The sequence below is a fragment of the Anopheles coluzzii genome, chromosome 3 (assembly GCF_943734685.1).
Source record: "Anopheles coluzzii chromosome 3, AcolN3, whole genome shotgun sequence".
Taxonomy (NCBI): domain Eukaryota; kingdom Metazoa; phylum Arthropoda; class Insecta; order Diptera; family Culicidae; genus Anopheles; species Anopheles coluzzii.
In genome coordinates this window covers 15,775,345-15,796,104 of record NC_064671.1, presented here as the reverse complement: position 1 = coordinate 15,796,104, position 20,760 = coordinate 15,775,345, and the positions used below count along the sequence as shown (strand labels likewise).

The window sequence follows — 20,760 nt, the reverse complement described above, 5'->3', positions numbered from 1 at the left end:
AATTGTACATCAATGCCCGCAAAAGCCCACGGGCGACGAGCAGTGGCAGCAGGGGGGCTTATTTTTCGGAAAATTTCGTTCGTATTAGCTGCCGGGCAAAATGAAAATTCATCGAAACACCGCCGCACCGAGGGTTGCTGCAAATGAATAAAAGATCACCCTTCCATGCGGCCGCGGAGTAGGGTTGGATGGGGGCAGTGGGCATTACTGGTGGTGAGGAAAGTTTTCTGCGGTGATGAAAATGAAAACTGCGGTGCTCTTGGGGTGAAGGCATTTTGACGCACATGTATCAAACGCACGCTGGGAAATGAGGCGCTTTTTTCTTCCGCGTTTTTCATATCCTGTAAGTTTTGAATTATGTGAATTTTTACACTTTAATTATAGACTTTTAATAGGGCGTGTTGGTAGCTGTAAGAAGGGGAGATTGGGCTACGAATACTATCATTTCGTCGTCTGCGTAAGATATCACACATATTTTTGGTGGCAACGTCTGACGCCTTATTTATAGTTTATGTTTTGCATTGCAAGCATTTCGTCTAATACAGTGCAGGAAATTTTTATAAGCGCAACCATTATTCATGACCAAGGAGGTGAGACTTGATTGAACTCAGAACTAGATTTGTCTGGTTTTCCAATAGAGGTACTTTATGTTTATTGGGGTTCTCCATCTCAGCGGTCTTATTTTGGATTTAATGATGATGTCTATTGTAATAGATCTGAACGCTAGAAATTTATTATTTAGTGGCACAAAAGGTTAAACAAATTTGAAAACGATTTTTTCAACCCCGATTTGAATCCTTTGGATTTCAAAATTCCTAATAATGGCTTGTAGGACAATTATTTGAAGTTAACTGCACTTAACGATTTTATGGCAAGTGACTTTCAATTGGATGCTCCAACATTAGTATCTTTTCACTTTTCAGCTATTATTATTCATAAAAAAGTCGTAAAACATTCTTATTTTGATAAGGTTTATAATTATACACAAAACCCCCTTTTTAATGTTTTTAATGTTATTATTATTATTATTATTATTATTATTATTATTATTATTATTATTATTATTATTATTATTATTATTATTATTATTATTATTATTATTATTATTATTATTATTAACTTCTTATTCTTTCAAAAACACACAGTTAGTTGTATAAAATTTCAAATTTGAAAAGTCAATCCTTTGCTTTAATCATAATATGAATATGATAATATTGACCAATATATTAACTACTCAAAATGAAAACCAAGAAACAAGGATACGCTTACAATCCTTTCCACCACTGTATCATGCTTCTTTCCTAAACATAAATCAGGCACACGTTCTATAGAATACATACAACAACACGTCTGTATTGACGATACGTTACTTGAAATTTTGGGGCCGATGATGTTCCAACAATAAAGCACCGTTGAAGGCATGTTCACCACCGCAACATTCTCGACAGCATAACATATACAGCCTCACTGTACAGGGATCAACCTGTAAGCATCTGAAAGGCAAGGTTGACATTTTTAGAATCAATATTTACGTCCCACGATTGGTGTACAACCTTTTTTTCTCGATTTATGCCACACAAAGTCACCTTCCGGTTATTACGATTAGTGGGCACCACCGTGTTCTTTTTCCCTCATCCTTGTAGGTTTTATTTTTGGAACGCCTGTGTGTCCTTGTCGATGCTGGTGACGGTGGTGGCTGTGGTTTTCGATAAGCAGGTACTACCGAGCATGGCAATAAAAGTGGAAGGTTTTTTCTAGATTATTGATTTCATCCCAAAAACCCTCCAACTCTCTCCGCGCTCCACTGTCAAACCCTCGTTATGAATGCGTCACTGGTTCAATAATTATAACAATCTGGCCGTCGCCCGGCTGTGGCCGGATTTGTCCACTAACAAGACGAGCCTGCTGGTACATGTGTGTGTGTGTGTGTATACTATTGCGATCCTTCTTCTCAAGTGGCGCTCGTGGTGGGACCATTAGAAGGCGAAATGAACTCCACTCCATGTCGCTGTGGCATTTGGACTACCAGCTACCGGAGCCGGATGACTGATGAGAACCATCTATACTACCTCCAAGCCCCTCCCCCGGGGGACCTTCTGTCCTAGAATATAGAGATAATAAACATTTCCCTTTCACCGATTGATTCTCTGGAGACTGGACACTGGAGTGTGGAGTATGGGCAGACAGAGAGCGTAAGCAAATGCTTTTGCAAGTTTAGTGCGTCATCATCATGGTTCGATGGATTTTGGTGTGTGTGTCGGTGGGAATCATACCAAAACGGTGAACGGTCCTCGAACAATGATCTTTTTTGTGGGTGTGTGTGTGTGTCTGTGTGCTCCCTCTCGAGTGGAGTGGAGTCGAAATAACGATGAAGATGTAGCGCATCATCTTGGATCCGAAAAATCTCGCATTATAATGGGAAATGCGCGAGAGTCATTTATTCTTGAAGGACCATCCGCAATGTCCTTTTTTTTTTTGGAGTGACTCCCACAACACAAATGCGGGGTTGCCCCTTTGGAATGTTCTGGAAGCGGCAATCTCAAGAAGATGAGCAGTGGTGGGGATTATCCATTCATTATTCATTTGTCTTGGCAGTTTTTGAACGCATCATTTCAAATAATATTGATTTGGAAGCATTCCCGAAGCATATAGCAGCTGATTGCCGAAATTTTGCACAAAAGACTTAAAAACCTTTTATTTTTTGTACTTTTCAACAGTCGTCTGAGCGTTCTATCTCTCGCTTACAGCCGTCTGAAGAAAATGTCTACAATGTCTGGAACTGATTTTAGTAGAAAAATGTACCCCCCCTTACTTAAACTAACACTGAATGGTACTTTAGACATGGAGGTTGATGCAAAAAATTCCATCTCTTCAATCGCAGCTGGGAATGAGTTGAAGCTGCTGCTAAAGCGCGCCGCCATCTATCGCCATCGGTGGGCAGTAAACGCACACACTGTAAACGATAGAAGTTGTTCCTCTCCGTGTGCCACGTAATTCGTGCGCGATCACGCGAAAGCGCGAGCACCAGTGTATGAATGGAAATGACGATATTCTTTCGTGGTTGTCGTTCTGGCAGCATTTGCCATTCTTAACCCAAACGCTAGCTGGCATTTTTCCACGACGAGCTGCAGACACTGAGCACACTGGCCTGGCATGAATGAGCAGCTGCTGGTGGTAATGCTGGCGCTACACTTAAGCCATGTAAAAGCTCCCGTTTTGGGATAAAAAAAGTTATTTTCTGTGTTTTTTTGCCACAGCAACGTTAAGGTTTGCTGCTGTTGGTCGGTGCTTTTGGTGTTTTAGTTTGTTAAGCTGAAAAAAACGAAAGACAAAGTTTGTATTGCACCTTCTGTGCTCATCACTATTATGTTGTTCTTTCCGGTTCACTAATGTGTTATTTGTGACAGCGGCTTTTAGAGATGTCTAAGTAGTAACGATTTGTTTTTATTTCCCATTTGAATATTTATGTTCATTTGAATGTCTAAATCGTTTTTTGAAACATAAATACAGACTTTATGGATTTTTTTCAACTTCTCATTTAATTTCGTAATTTTGTTGCTACGAACCAATACATCAAACCGATTACATGTTTGTGCTAGATTATTTAATACTACCTTTTGACTGTTTCCTTTAGTTAGGTTAATTCTTGATCGTGTAGGTTTTCTGGTACAGCTGTTAAATGCTCGGCTTAGTAAAGTAGTGATTCCAGATTCCAGTCTAGTGTGCATTCATGTCTCTTATGACGTCACTTGTCTTCAGTGAGTGAAATCTAATGAAGTAGAGCACAAACCTCGTTTTTTGATCATTTACCAGAGGTACAGAGCTTAAAATAGCGCCAGATAAGATGGAAAAATGACAAATTTATTGAAAATCAATTCTTGTTTTTTTACATTATCTCATTAAATATAGTTAGCAAAGTTTTATAATTGCATTTTTTTTGTACACTAGAAGAGCAATATTGCCATTAAGAACCTTCTTTTTAATGCATTTGTACGTCACATGTTTAGTCGTAATTTTACCTTTTCAGAACCTGCTGGATACAAATAAAATGAAATAAATGAGATAAACAAACTTTAATTATTGATCTGTGGTTTGTTTGCTAAAATCTTACATGTTACAGTACGAATTGAATCGAAATTTTCTCGAAATCTCTCTCATCTCAAGACCTCCGATCAGGCTGGAATTAATCTCCGCTACCGCCTTCTACCAATGTTTTGCGCCTCCATTTGTGAAAGATGACTTGTGCAAACGATCCACGGTCAAATTGAAAAATAAAAACAAACAACATCCATTGTACGAAGCTGTTGACAAAACACCTCGTAGTTGAATGAACTGCAAAAAGACAGCTCAAACACAGCGTGGTACGATGCGTTGTTCAAATATTTCATGACATCGTGAAAAAAAGATCCGCGACTGATTGAGGGAAGATCGGCCGGGAGAGGTGTACGCACTTAGCGTCTCTATGCCCACTGAGCATTACACAGCCCGAGAACTGTGTGCCGTCAATGCTCATACCAAGTACAGCACTAGAGCTGCCGCTGGTCTTTCTTTCTTGTGCTGCTTGTGCAAGGAAACGGGTTTGATTGTGTTTTTTGCCCTTTTTTTTGTTGATGGTGTGTATGTTTGTGATTATCTGCTTGGGAGTTGGTGTGTAGTTAGTTCCATTCGGTTGTGGTGGTTGGCTACTACCTGGACGTGACTCACTCACACCCGCGGACCGTTAGATTTCTCCGTGGGTAATTAGCGTCTCGTGCTTTAGTGTAGGCACTGAGGAGGAGGAAACATGATGAAATTATTTTGTAAACATACCACTCGAACATAGGCAATGATTGTTTTCTGCGGTTGGTACATCATGTCCGTGTGTGGGTACGTGTGTGGGTTTACTGTTTTTTCATTGTTTTACAGATTTATTTACTGCGCACTGCCGAAACTGGTGGCCAGTATAACCTAATTTGTCGTTTAATGTATTCCAATGGCACATACAAGTGAACGCTATCTTCATTTTGAGCATTTTAAGTATTTTGCTTAATAAATCCACGCTTAAGATGAAACGTTTTAACACCTTTGAAACGTATCTCTTACACAATTAATACTGTCGCGCGATGAACACAACTTTCTCCTTTTGTTATTTAATTTGTGAAAAAAACCGCACCCACAAGCAAACATATCTATTCACATATTTATGAATTGGATGTTTAAAATAGTGACGAGTCAATATGGACTGACATTAACAGTCCGAATAGTTATGCTGTCGTGGAGGACGCTACTACACCGTTCCATTAATGATTTCATCGCCAGCTGGAACAATATGGCGATGTGGTTGAAATGTTTGCAAGGTTTAGTTTGTTTGTATAAAAATGTTTCTCTATTTAATCTCCATCGGTTGGTGCCGTTCTCTGAGTTATGAAATCAAATGGAGATTAGTATTAAGCATTCCATAAAATTGTGATACCACCTTGTCGCCTCGGTGGGTTGGTCGGACGTTATAATTAAAATTACATTTACTCTTTTTTGTGTAAATGTGTTTAAAGGTTGCCTGACAGCATTTGCCTTTCTTCCACTGAATAAACAGTACGATTTTTACCACGCCTGAACGAGGTGAGCCCGATGGTGTAGTGATAGTATTGACGGTTTAATGCACCTTAGATAACGAGTTCAAATCTCATTTCAAGCAAATGCGTTTCCAGTATTAGGTCATATTTGGACTTGTTTTCAAATAGATCGAAGCCTCTGATGCTCATCCTTCATACTGGATTACAAGTATTGAGTTTCAAATCCAATTTTCAATATCAATCTCAATTATTCCTCTACGGTCTGAACGTTGCTACAAAAATAAAACAAAATCCTACAATCTATTTATCCAATCTAACGACAAACGATACCACTTCCTTCAATCGACACTCAATCGGACCCCGCTCTGCATTTTGTTTTCGAACTCGACCGTCGATAGCGCGACATAAACCGGATGAAACCTCAAAAAGTCTTGCGTTTCGTCTTGGCCGACTTGGCCGTCTTTTTTTTCCTCGTAAGCCGCGCTGTCGGTTTGAATTTTAATTTTTCTTTCCATTATGTAAAACTCCGTGCTTTCTCCACCCACTCCTGCTGCTGCTGCTGCTGCTCTACTGTACGGTACCATCCGGCGACGAACCTTTTGCCGTAATGCGGCGGGCCCGTGCGCAATGTTGCCGAACGCCGCCGGCCGATATATCTGGCCAACGATCCATCCAACCAGCCATCCAACCCAGTTGCTCTGTTGCTTTCTCAAGTGACGAAATCACGAGCGCGAGCTGCTCGTGATCGTCAATTCCAAAACAAGTTCAACGCGAAAGGCCCACATCTATTGCTGCTGCTGTGTGCCGAATCGCTCGTGCTTATGACGTCTGGTTCCGGCTGGTGAGTAGTAATGCGCCCTCCTCGCTGCTGGACGTCGGTTGATAATGAGTTATGGGTTGGAAAAAAGGGATAGTGTTCGCTGAGAGAGGAGGTGGTTCGAGTGAAATGAAATGAGATGGATTTAGATTAGCGTTAGGTAACAATGAAGAAAGCTGTGATTTGTATTGGAATGCAATCACCTTTAGTGCTGTTTAATGATATATGTCTTCAATCAGTGTACTACTATCATATGATAAGTTCGTTTTAGTGTGGTAGATTATTTTTAATGTTACAAATAAATGATAAAAAACGAAGGAGAAGGCTACACTTTGAACTATAAAACTGTTCCAGACAATCACTCTGAGCCTGACGGAAATGGACGTGCAGTGAGGGTGCCCCTCGACTTGCGTTACGATTGCGCACGAAATCATGACTTTCGATCAAGAAGGCGGAAATCATTAGTCAACAATGTGGCCTGTTTGATGGAGCACCCTCGGGCTGACCTTTTCTTAATGCCGGAGAACTTAAGTCGTGAGCTGACGTTTTCTCCCGGAAAGTTGTCGTGCTGGGCATTTCGTACGCGAAAGGCTATAGAATCTGTCGAATAGCAAACTCGAACTAGTTTAGAATTGTATAGAGTATATAAATCACTGGACTAAGTTGACTCGTTCACTATAATTTGTAAAATCAATCGACTGTAAGTGCGAAAAATCTTAATTTTCCTGAGTATTAGGGCAGGTCAACGTCAGCAATAATCCTGATGAATGTAGCCATGTTCTTTTCATTTTCTATTTGTATCCTTAGAGCGGTACATCGTTCGGGTTGCGATGGCCGTACGAAAATAGCGGCATTCAAGAACCACACTTCTAGTTTGACCTTCCCGGCCACCCTGTGTTGTGTACCGGGTTGACAGGTTGAAGTGGTGCTGAAAAGCAAATTCCATCGCTTGCTCTCTGGGAGTGGATGTTAATGTTAAGGTTCGCCCATACATGAACGCTAATGGATTGGGTACACAAAAAAGGGTAGCTAAAATCAATCTTACTTAGGTGTTAGAACATGAATCGTATTGAAGTTTCTAAAGAACTTGGTTCAGTACGATATTTTGAGTTTATTTGTGAAAGTATTTCTCTGCCAATTCTTCATACATGCCCTTATATTTTGATGTAAATCAGCACATAGAGCTTTAATTCTCCTCTCAAGTGAAAAATTGATTTAGGTTTATTTTGATGGTGTAACATTACGAAAGTTTCCAACACACACTTCTAACACAATATCAATCACGCACACACTTCTAAGCCAGTTCAACGAACTTCGCCCAACAAATGCAAAGTTGGAGCTTTTCTTTCAATCAAGCACGGGGAAAAACTTGAACGACGAAGGCCTGGAAAAGTTCTCGGTTGATGAGAATATTTTTAGAGCCCCCACGCCCGTCAACACCCCACAAGTTGTTCTCGATCCTTTTCGGAAGGGATGCGCGTTCTTTCATCTTCGCAACCGAATTAACCTTTATTTCCCTGGGCATGTTTCTGCTGATTGAAAGTGGAGAGTAGAGCGCAAATTTACGCATAAACTCGAAATATCTTCTGGACGCGTGTGGGGTTGGTGGGCGGTGTCTGTTCCCTTTTATTTACGTTTGTACGCGTTTTGTTGCTTTTGCAATTCATTCAACCGTTGCTCTTTGGCCGATGCAGCGGCGCGTATCTGTAGAAACGGTTACGTAGGACCTGCGAGCTCCAAACCTTCCATGGTGTCCCGCACACACAAAGCAGAGAGGCAAGGGTTTTGCCAGCGCGCGCGCCCGTAAATTGTTAATAGCTAATTGCCATCGTTTCGGAACTGTGCGTTTCGATTAATTTATACGTGATTCAATTTGTCTTCCTCGGTACTGGAAAACAGTGTTGGAAAAATAGCAATTAATTACGTCAAACCAATAACAACAGCAAAAAAGTGCCCCACTGAGCTCTGACGGTGGTGTAGTGTGTGAGTGTTTGGGGCAGGTAATGTAGCCTCTTTTTTGTTGTTGATAACATGGTTGGAGTATTATGAAATGTTTGTTTCTATAGAGCAGGCACACACACCTCCAATGTTATGTCATATGGTTGGTATTCGGGCAGTACATTTGGACAGCTGGTATCACAGTATGTTGAGCATTCTTGGTATTTTAAAGTATTTCATGTCGAGCAAAGTGATTGGAACGAGAAGTGTGCAATGCAGTGGGCAGAGAATCATTGTAGATGTTTTAATTAACGTCATAAAATACACATCTTATCATAATTTTCTATGTCTTTGGGATCTACATCAGAAACTCAACTCTTTCTCGTTGACTTAAAAACACATTTTTCTTCCTCTTCAATAGAGAGGTCACATTAATCTAGCTTACTTTAGCGTGGCAAACTAAAGGGGTACGGGGTACGTACGGCTATTGCTATTGTAGTTGCACTCTTAATGCCTAATGGGAGGGCCAGCCCCACTTGGATGCTGGTCCGTCGATGTTGCTCCCTCTCTTCTTGCGGCATACTTTAATTAAAACTAATTGCTTGGTACATCGTTTTCCACATCACCACCGTCGTTCGTTGCGTTATCGAGTTAGCAGATCACGGTCGGGATGTCTTGAGATCTCTTGAGGCAAACCGCTCCATGCAGGCCGCCAATTGAACAAGGGAAAGGGGCATGTGCGGCAGAAAACGATCAGTAAATGCGGCAGAAACGATCAAGTCCTGGAGAGGAAGGGGTTGAGATGGAAATTGCTATTGACCTAGATTAGATTATGTTTTGCCTAAGTAAATGCATACTTATGTTGTGGTCAATTTAGATTGGGTTTAAGGTCTTTTTGTAGAAGTGTAGAAAGGGGGCCATATTTAAACTAATGGCTTTTTGAGTCGATTTTCAGTGTTGAAGGTACAGGTTGTCCCTCGAGGTACGCTCTTACTGTGAACTGAGAAGAAATAGCATATCTCGAATTTCTGCGTAAGTCGAATCACGCGGTTTTGAACTAAAAAAATCACTCATTTTTGTGTTATCAACCCCGTTTACACAATAACAATTTTACAAAATTATTGAAATCAAACTTGGTGGACCACACTGGGACGAAAAATGAAAAAGCCTGTAGAAAACCGCGTATCTCCGAATCTTCGTATAAGAGGTCCCGCTTATCTCGGGGACTACCTGCACATTTAGTTTAGTTCAAAGAATATTGTCTATATCTCTTTTATAGTTAAGAGAGTGTGGTAAGAATGATTTTGCAGGACTTATTTGATCATCCTGGTAATATAAACTAGTGATAGGATATAGGAGTTTTAAGTCTGCCTTATTTAGCCTTGATGGCGGATATTGTATTAATAAATGAAATGAAATGAAATGAAATTCTCAGTGTGTCATTCAGAATGAAAGCTAAAATGGTGAGTTAAATCTTTAACTCGCTCTCATGCAGAATCATTCAAAAAATCTGTAAATGAGTTGCAATTCCGTATGGAGAGTTCCTTCCATTCCTTCATCGAGCTCTCGAAATATTTGTTACCTTTCAAATTACCTACTTCCATGTATAGGAGTTACATCTCTAATCCAGAATTATCCCCCGGACAACTTATTGACACACGATTGATTCACGATTGAACTATTGAAAGAGTTATGGAAAGAGTTAGCTGTTGTAAAGAATTCAATCACAAATGAGTTACAATTAACTTATTGATAAAAACTCATTCACTGGAAAAATTTGTCTCATTCCACTCATTATGACTCAGTGTGCGTATCTCGATTCTAAGCGCAGCTTTGTGGCAACAAGTGTCCTTTGATGTGTGAGAACATATAAGCAACAAACCAATGTGTCGCTAACCTTCTCTAGATGAAATAAAACAACGCTTTGACAAAATGGAATATTGCTGACCACTCTTGTGTAAACAAATAGCTCCTACATAATTCAACCACGCAAGATTTATTATTTGCCAGTTATTTTTCATTTGTACGGATTTTCTTTGTCCCTAAACTAATGACAAAATTGTTACAAATATTCACATGACATTTTTTAGTCTAGTTTTTTTTATTCGACTTGTGGCAAGACCCATCTCCCAATCTCTACAGCTGTCGAACGCACAAAAAGAAGCTGCGCGGTGGTATACCACCTGTGTGAGCATCACGACGCTGCCCGCTCTCCCTCTTTGGAAGGACTTTCGAAGGACGTATGAAAATAGAAGCGCTGCAGCGTAGGAGAAACTTTTCTTTTTGCCTGTCGTAAGACAGCCCATGGGCGAAATGGGAAGGAAAATTCTTATTTAACGTAGCAAAAAAATAAAAAACACGTGCCATTAGCGTGTGTTTCTGCCAGACGCGCCCGGGCGGTAAATGCGCTATGCTGTCAATAATTGTTCATAAATAGATCCTGTTTTATTAACTTCCATTTTTATCTTTCTTGTTATTATTTTTTTTGGGTTGGTCGGAGCGAAACATCAAGATACATTTGTCCGTAGTTTGATGTGTAGCGTTTGCGTGTGTACTGCCCGCCCGTTTTTGCATTTCTTTCGAGCGTGTCGAACAATTCGGCTACCTCACCCCGCCACGGGCCAATTTTTGGTGGAATTTTTCGCACAATATTAAACATCCTTGCGACACCCGTGGTGGTGGTAGAGGCCAGAAGAATTGGTGTGTTTTCTTCTGGCCTCTACCACCTCCACCATGGGTGGCACGTTTATTGGATTGATGTATTGCGTCAAAGCATCAACCATTTCCATTCGCTGCCGCCTCTACCGTTCGCTGCTGGTGTGCGCAGCAGCAGGCAGCACTGATTGACAACCGCGTCCATATGCACCGACACTAAGGGGGAAGAGGGAGTTGCTTTGGGTGCCTTTTGTCGTATCTATTTTTTCCGTGAGTTTTCCCCATGATGGGGCCAGATGGGGATTGAGTTGAATTGTACTGCCGCGCAATCATTTCATACGTTCGGCTTTTCCTCCCTCCTTGCTGGTGTTGGTGAAGGTGGTGGTTACGTGAATCATTCGTCGGGGGTGGGTGAGTGGAGTTTTTTTGTTGTTAATGGCAGACCTGGATTCGTGGTGGTGCGTACACGCATTTTGGTGGTCATAAAAATTCCGATTGAAGTGTCTTCCACGATCGGGGGGCCGAGCGGTGTGAGAAGACGACAAAAGTGGGCCTCCTCTAACCGTACGATTATGACATTCTGTTGTGCTGGAATGGAATGCTTCCGCGAGAGTGAGTTATTGCCTGATTGCTTTCTTATGCTTTGGCGATTGAATTACACGAATTTTACGTTTTATTATTGCAGAAAGTTTGTCGGTTGTAGAAAACAGATGACATAGAGCGCACACAGCTATTATGGCAATGGGAGGAAAACGTACAGTTCCTTTTTTTCTAAAATGATGTTACAGGGTTTTCAGCGGTTCTCATAGTTGTGGGACAGTTTCTTGATTTCTTCTTGGAAATGAACTTTATATTGTGGGATTCTATGGTAACAGGTATTTCGAATAAGATTGTCTGAAAATGGTGCAATAGAGTCCAAATCCCATCACATAAAGTTCATTTCCTATCAGAAATAATCAAGAATGTGTCCCAAAGCTATGGCAACCCCTGAAAACCCTTGTATACTTGGTAACACCGGGTCTTACCACCAGCGTCAAGTTAAAGGCCCTTTTTTAAGCATTTTGAAAGCCTAAAAGGACTTTTCATATTTCGTTGTTTGGTGTCATTCTTATCGCCTGCTTTCAAGTCCAGCTTCGAATGACTTCCCTGTAGCCTAACTTAAACTTCTCGTTTATGATTGTACTGGATTTTAAACCAGTGTAGGTAATATTTGATTTGAATTGTGTAAGATTCGTAGAATCGAAAAAATACGAGAAAATGGGTAGATACTTAGTATGTACTACAATCAAAAGTTGTGATTAGATTTTCTACCGTGTTATAAGCAACTTAATGGAAAATTATCGACAACTCATGTAATGTTTAAATCATTACTTTTAGTCATTAAACAGCAACATGTTTCAATGATGCTATTATTTCAGTTTTATTGTAGAAGCAGTAAGTTAATTAACTTCAAATAGTTGGCTATTATAAAAAAAGAACTTGTCCATAGTTACGATATCCTACAACAATTTGAAGCTACGACGTGCCTTGATTTCGTTGGCTACATTTTTATACCCATTTTGGTTTGCAAACCGTTTTCTAGGCCTATGTCCGCCTATACGCTTCAGTCCTGTGGTTGAAATGTCATACAATAACCAAGAAACCATAAACAAACGCGTAAAGCGCTTATCAAATTCTTGTAACAGTGCGTGAATGCGTGAAACGAAAACACTTCCGTGCATTGAAACTCTTAAACTACGCAATATGAGCACGTGCGAGTAATCTGCGCAGTGCTAGAATTTACATGATGCCTCTCAATTGTCAACCAGTGATGACCCTTTCCGGTCGGTTGTGTTTTCGACATTTTGATGTGTGTCTATGTTTTGCGCTCTCTTTACTGCAAGCAAGGGTCGTATTTTCGGTTGACGATGAATAAGAAATGAAATCATAAGAGAGCCACTGTCACGCATCACAGATGCACCATCAAACAGATTGTAGCATGAAAAGCATGATCCAATAACACTGAAGACTATGGTCGACATTGATAACGGCTCTACACTCCCCGAAGCATATGGCGAACGATGTTGCTTAAGGGAGTTGTTTAGGTGCGTTCTGTGCGTTTGCGGTGGTAAAGTATTACACAGTGGGTCGCATTTAATATTTCCAAAATAAATAAACCATTATCAATCAGCTAGAGCAATCGATGGAGCTTAGGCTGTGACAGGTGTTTAAGGAGGGAATGGTTGAAATGTTTAATTTTTTTACGACGCATATTTTCAAATTGGATCTGTCGCAATTAATAAGTGATACAATGATTATTAAATGGAACGCCTCTACTCTTCTTTTGCACTGTTGTTCTTGATAATGAAGCGATTGTATGCAATCATGACGTTGCTTTAAAAAAATTCGTTTTAAATAATTTATTCACACCGAAAATGTTAGCAACCTTGTTTGGCATGGTTTTAGAAATTCCAAACACCACCTGTCTAGTGTCTTCATTTCGCTAACTTTCCCACCCAAAACGAGCAATCTGTTGATGGGTGAGTGTCTTCGGTAGGGCACTGTAACTGCACAGGTGAAACATATTTTGGCTCGCGCGCCCGTACGCTCGTTCGATAACTTTTTTTTTACAAATAAGTCCCGACTTGCACTTTCTCTACAAAGTGGTGTGGAGTAAGCTCGACCGAGCGCGTTGTTTGTCATTTCCAATTGAAGGATGGATCAAATTTCGAATGCAATGTTGTGGTGGCGTCCATCAATGTTTCACTTTTGACGGAACCGACGGTGCTGTAACAATTTCGAGCTGTAATTTCATACCTTTGGCTAAATTTCCATACAGAAGCACATCGTTTGGAACGCTGGTGCCCTCCTCTCTCTCTCTGTGCAAGTAAGTTGCAGCACCTAGGGTGAAAGGCGCACACAGGCTAAGGACGACACAGTAAATTGGTACAAATCAATACCATATTCCCCTCTACTTCACCCTCTTGGCAACGAGGTAAGGGATGGGTAATCCACTTACTTACTATTTGCTACTAGAACTGGGCGAATAAATAAAGGCGTAAACCTTGTACAGAGCGCAGCGGCGGCAATCGGTTTTATTGATTCCGCGCGCGCGGTACATGAAACGTCTGTCATTGAAAATGAATGAGCGTATTCATTATTCAGTCGGCCCACCCGCCTTACTCATTAGGATTGCTGCTTAGTAACCTTGAAGAGAAAAGCAATTCAGCCAAATTTCGGCTAGCCGAGGGTGTTATTTTTCTTCTTCGTAATGGTATCACTTAATCTTACACGGATCCAATTCGTAAATTAGACCATGGTGGTGCAGAAGTGGTGATATCGTGCCGATGGCAATGATAAGACAATGGGATTTTTCATTAAATGCTTAAGATCGATTAAATCGTAAGTTCTGTTAAAGCCATTTCACGGTTTCATTCAGTGTATGCTCTCGAACATTTAAACGTTGGAAAAATGCTTAGTTTTCTTTTGTTTCGATGTGTCTTACCACTTTGTAATTATGTTTTGCTTGTATCTCAGTGGTAAATCAAGTAAATTTAAAAGTAAAACTAACTCGACCTTTGTAATCAGACTTAATGAAATGAAATAAACTTAGAAATGAACATGGGATAATCACTAAAAAATTAAAAAGGATAATTTTTATTTATGAAATTTAATTAAATGCTTGTGGGTTCAAGACTACAATGATTCGTCCCTTCGTAGCAAGAACTGACTACGACTGCGCGGTACTGATGAAATTACGAAAGCTTGTATAGAAAGGCATGCTCGCTTAGGACGTTGAATCAAGTAGAAGATTTAAATACTAAAAAAAGGTACTGAACAATAGTCAAAAAAGAAAAGCGCCCACACGTAACACCAATAAAAGAACACATCAAAAATAACAAAACAGTTAACAGAATTCATTTTTTGTTTGATTTCTTAGTTGGTTAGATCGCAACGCTAAATTTTAATTTTTTGACTCACCTATTTTTGTCTTTAAAGCGCAAAATTTTGACAGATTGTTACAACTTTTGCCTCTAAGGCATCAAATTTCTTCTGTAAGTCAATTGTTTTGCTAACAAAATTTAACCTTATGCTCCGCACTGTGTGTTCCAAAATTATTCAATTTAAGTTAATAAGGTAATAGTAATTTAATTTATAGAACTTGAAATATTAAAATTATTATCTCTATGTTGGAAATGGATGCCTTGGAGAAAAAAATGTATATCCACTGTCCAAAATTGATGCGTTAAAGCCAAAACTTAGCAGCAACGACTGATTTTTTTGACGTATTTTGGTGCACGCTACCTGTTTGGAGCTCGTGACTTTCTGATGGTTCAAAGGTTTTGATAATTAGCATTTGTCGTATGATAGTTCTGGCACTCTGAACTTAAACTCTTTTGAAATTCTTATACTTGGAACGACCAGCAGCTGCTTTTGGCAGCCATTAGCTATATTCATTTTCAATCAAACTAAACTCCAATTGTTAATAATTATTAACGGTCGATTTGCTAGCACTGCGTTAATTCCTGTAATTCCCAAAAGAGGGCGTCACAGAAAAGGTTTAGTGTAGTCAGCGTCTACGGGATAAGCAGTCCCGAAGGATCCCTAAAAAAGGAAAGATAAAAGGTCACTCTTTCAACAAAAGCCGTCACGACAAATGATGGATTTTTTAGCGTTATGAGTAATAAAAGCGACTACTTAGAAAACATTTGCAATAGTTTGATTTTCAGTAGCTTTGGGCGAAATAAAGAGTCCTTTTGCCAACGTCGTAACTCCAATCGTAGCCAAAAAGCTACAGTTGGAAAAAAGATCACTATTTTCTCCTTCCAAACAGATCCGTGTTATCGCCCGTAAAAAAACAGAAACAGTTAAAGAAATGGGAATGATGTGACCCAATTTTTGTGCAGCACATGCCGCAAGAAAGAAAAAAAAGAAGAAGAAGAGACGTAATAGATGTCATAAAAACAGTCTTATTGGCAATTTTCGCAATACGAAGCTTAACGGTGAAAATTAACCACTGCGGCGCTGCACCACAAAAGTCAAGTCTCACCTGCCGTCGTTCTGCATCGAACTGGGTTAGCGGAACGTGGGGAAAGATCGGGCCGAGGTATCATTTGTTGGAACCACCTGTTTTTAAAATTCCGAGGTGTAAAATGGCACCTTGTCCTCGGGCATTGTGTGGATCGTGTCCCGTCTGTGCCCGTGTGCCATCGGAACGGTGTGAGCGCTTGCCAAAGAGAGAGTGTGCGTGCACAGCTTCCCATTCTATTGAGTTCACGATCGGTGGTTCGGTGTCTGTTACAGCTTTAGAAAATATGACACTCGCCGACAATCGTGACATTTTCTCATCATCTCCTGTCCCGAACCGCGGGAATTAGATCAAGTGCCTCGGAGGGAGGAGGATTTGGGAAGCAAACGTGGTGGTGGTGGTGGTGGTGGTGGTGGAACATCGAGACGCTTTTATGTTTCATTTTTTTCTGCTCCGTCTAGCAGCTTATGTAAAGCGAATCCATTCCAAGCAATAAGCATTTTAAGATTTAAACAAACTATTCTTTATACTTTTCGCTTACGACTGTGCGACTAAAAAAAGCTTTTCTTTTTACACTCTTTCTCTTTTTGCAGGAATCGTCTTACACACACAACGGATCCGGCATTACACGACGACGACGACAGTTTTTTTTCTCCTCCTTCTCTTCTGTTCAACCTTGAGCGGCCTTTCGAAACATTAAAACACAGGTAAAAACCGGCTTTAACTTCACACAATAGTCAAGGTGAACACCGAGAGAAGCGGGTGTTGGGTTGCTTTCCCAAAAGAAACTTCCTCCCACTACCTACACACTGCATCCAACAATCTTCACCGCCAACGACTCAATCCGCCTCAGTTATGCGCTGGTGGGGCCGCAAGCGGCAAGCGAAAATAAAACATTGTGTGGGCTCATTCACCTTTTCGCGTTCGTTCGTCATCGTTTGACGCCTTCGAGTATATCGGAAAGGGGGGGGGGGTTGTTTTTTTTTTGGCAAAAGTACAAAAGTAAATCTAGACGGATTTAAACACGTTCTCAAAAAGTTCTCAAATAACTTTACAAGAATAGCGCATATTCAGTTACCTAGGGCTGTAAGGTGGAGTGCTTTAGAACAAAAAATCATGTCGCATTGCACACCGCAAAATGCAGTTCACCAGCAATTGGTGTATGGGTTTTGTCTGCAGTTTGTTTAAACCAGTCATGCTGAAGAGTTTACAATGCAGGCAACGTATTACTGCGTGCTGGCAAAAAGGGTTCCACAAAGTCGGCGCCAAACACGCTGCTGAGTGTGTGTGTGTGTGTGTGTGCTATCAATTACGGAAGCATGTAATGTGCACTTGGATGGATGGATTAGTCATCGTCTCGAGAGCATTAAAACCACCGGACTTTTTTAGGAGAGGAAGCATGGAAATGGAAGCAATAAATTGTCGTGCCTAACCTAAAAGCATACACACACTCTTTTTTAGTTGGGCTAATTTACATTTTTCTAGATTGTTTCGTAATTGTGTGTTTTGATTTTATATATTTTGCGTTTTACTTTTTTACTTATTTTTATACTATTTAACTATAATCTTCGGTGTTTCAATAATTACACATTTTTTTTTGTGGTATTTAGTTACCTTGGTCATGAATCATTAGGTTAATGTCATTATTCTCATTGATTCCTGGGCTTTTCAAGTATTTTAAACAATTTTCTAGTCTTAAAAAATACCTTTTCATAATTATCAGTTAATGTTATCAATTTATTTAAAACTTCTTCAGGTGTACATAGATATGAAACTTTCATAAGGTTTTTCCAAATAATTATAAAACATTGATGAAAACTAGCATGTTTCCTTTAATGTTGAACATTTCTGCCGCATATTCCACTATTGAATTTTTGATAAGAGCACTTTTTTAACACAAATTAAAATATTTCGACTGAATTCGATCAAAACGAATGGATTTATTGGAAAGGGTGCAATAATTGGGTTGAAAATGTGCAATACTAGAATATGGAGTACATACTTGTAAGTGTGCAACAATTGGATTTTTGAATAGATTTTTAAAATCAGTAGTTCTTGACATTATTTATTATTTTTATGCCTAACAATAAGTATACATACACTTTTTTATTTAATAACGATGATGTTTACAAGGCACACATGACATGTCTTGCGGCTCAGTTTTCAATTTGAACGGCACTTTTAAAAACTTGCAAGATGATTTTCAACAGCTGTCATTATCTGACAGCTGGGCTTAAAAAAAAAACCTCTTGCGATTGTTGAAAAATGCTTTTCTCTTTAGAAAATGACCCGGAAACAGTGTAAATCTGCAACAATTGGCAAATTACCCTAGTATTCACTTTTATATCTTTTTTGTGGTAAATTGAATTAAAAAATTATTACAATAAATGGGGTTCGAAGTCAATTTCCAATGTAAACATTGTTATTAACCGCGTGTAAGATGTTGATTCACTTCGATCTGACATTTCATTTCCATCATAATAATTTTCAATTTCTTCAGCATGATTTTCAACATAACTCCAGCTGGATTGAGTTTGCCAGTTCTTTGTCATTTGTTGTAAATTATGCGTTAAAAATGAAATTTCATTTCGTAGTAAATACACCATTTGACAGCTGTTTAAAAACATCTTGGATGCGGTGAACAATTATGTGCACATTCGAAAATGACTTGAAAACCCCTGTAATGCGTTTTAGTACTTGCAACTATTGATGCACATAATGCATAAGAGCCTCAATGTAATCGTCTTCTTTAAAACGGAAATTACCCTTTAAAAACAAAAGAAAGGTAAAATTTTAGCCTGCAGTTTTAACCCCCTACCAGTGTGTGCGTGGCAATCGTTGTTTATTTGCATTAATTTGTGCGCCGGCACACGAACCACTTGCGCGCGCCCCGTTTTATGAGGTCATGCGAGTGTAAGGTTCAAACACACGCACACACCCACACGCACACATGAAAAGGAAGCTCTAAGCTAATTTAGCGCTTGCCTTTCGGCTGCTTTGCCACAAACTCCCTGACGAGTGGCGCCAGGTTTTCAGTTTCAGCAGTAACGTCGCGGGATTTATTTTCCTTACCACCGCTCCCTGACACAAGAAACACACTGTCCGTCCGTCCGTCAGTCAGTTGATGGGGACAGAACGGGGCCACCACCACAGACCGCCTGATGCACTACGCTCGGTGGGGTGGTTCTTTGTTTTAGAGGCTTAAAATGAAACCATAAACCAGAGGAGAAGAAGGTGGTTTTGCTGTTGTGGCTGCGGCCGGGTGGGACAATGTCTCAAGAAGATTATAAAAATCTGTTTTTAAAAGAGCTACGATAAGGAAGAAGCATTTATGTCACTGCAGAAGATGAAATACGCCTGTGTGTGTGTTAGCCTATTTGCCGGGAGACCGTTAGATAAATAAACATAAGCTGTGAATAAATGAATGGGTGGCTGTGTGGTGTGTTATGAGATGAGTCATTGCGGGTGAAATGAGCTTACAAATTAACTGAAATCCTGCAATTGTTTATGGTTGCTGTAACACGTGGCATGCCCTTATTTGCTCTAAATATCCCATTTATTACCGCGGCGGCGATACCTCAGCGGTGGTAATTAATTACCTTGCCCTAGCAACGGAGCGGAATTAAGAAATTAAATTTGGGCCTGTCAAAATTTGAAACGAAGCAATTTAATTGTACACCGACGAGAGAAACCTTTAGGAAAACTTCGAGTCCGAATTGATGTCGCCTCAATTTCATCGTGTGCCAAAAACGCTGTGACAACAAGAGGGGATGGGAGAGGGGGGGGGGGGGGTCCTTGGAGACCCTTGGGGATGGTGCAGTTTGGGTGGAATATGATTTATGGTACCACTTAACTCATCACTCGTCGAATGTTATTTTCATTTTTTTTTTGTTGTTCTGTCCGTGCCTAATTAATTCATTTTTCCAATTTTGTTTTGTATTGTAAGGGAATTTAGTTTATTTTCTCGATATATAACCAGGGATGTACCAAATCAAGTAATTTCAATTTTGGGAAAAATTCTATGGGTAATTTCCGGATAAATTGGGGTTTAAGTTTAAGGTTTAACTGATCCCAATAGAAGCTGTGTCGATATAGCTGTAATGAAGAATATAGAAAACATCATTACATCGTGTGGAGAATCATTGTGATGTAGCCTACCAAGATGATTTTGTTACAAATGTAGCACGCAGATCGTAAAAGTTGCTCATCCTTGTTTTAAGACATTAGCAATACGACTTTGCTTGGTTGTTGTAAAGGAAACACATTACATTAGGTGAAATTATGTCCTTACTGCACGACTCTTTCTGTCCTTACAGTACGACGACGCCTGCTCACGATAGAGCACGTTGATGTGCCATGGCCCGGTCAACAATCATTCTCTAGGATGCTCGGTCCCTTGCTGCAACCTCCCATCCATGCAGACATCTGATCTCCGTCAGGTCTGATCCCGCTTCATCTGATCCATCACTCGAGTTCGCTGTGCTCTCCTGCGCCTTATGCCTAACTGGAAATCGCTGTCGAACACCTTTTTGGTGTTGGGCCGGACTCATGCTCATAACTCTCATCCTCATACCATGCCCCAGCAATCGTATCCTGCCAGCCACTCAAACTTGCTTAAAAAAGATCCTTCAACAGTTGTGAATTCCCTTTTTGACTAGTACTTAGTAGTAGCGTACCTCGATCTTTTAGATCTAATTTGGAGGTTGCCAAATGTAGTATGTGTTGAAATGGTATGTGGTGAAACGCCTTGATTAATCGCGTTTTCAACTTATTTATAAGACTTCCTTTCT

General features: G+C 40.1%; 1 protein-coding gene across 6 annotated transcripts in view; it reads left to right on the top strand.

The window, feature by feature from the left end:
* Nucleotides 1–20,760, top strand: part of LOC120955160 (solute carrier organic anion transporter family member 4A1) — a 54,774-nt gene that overhangs the window by 9,302 nt on the left and 24,712 nt on the right. For all 6 annotated transcript variants that reach the window (XM_040375721.2, XM_040375719.2, XM_049609881.1 and 3 more), the window contains one exon: nucleotides 16,564–16,677. The gene's annotated coding sequence lies outside the window, so the exon portion shown is untranslated. The remainder of the gene's footprint in view (nucleotides 1–16,563; nucleotides 16,678–20,760) is intronic.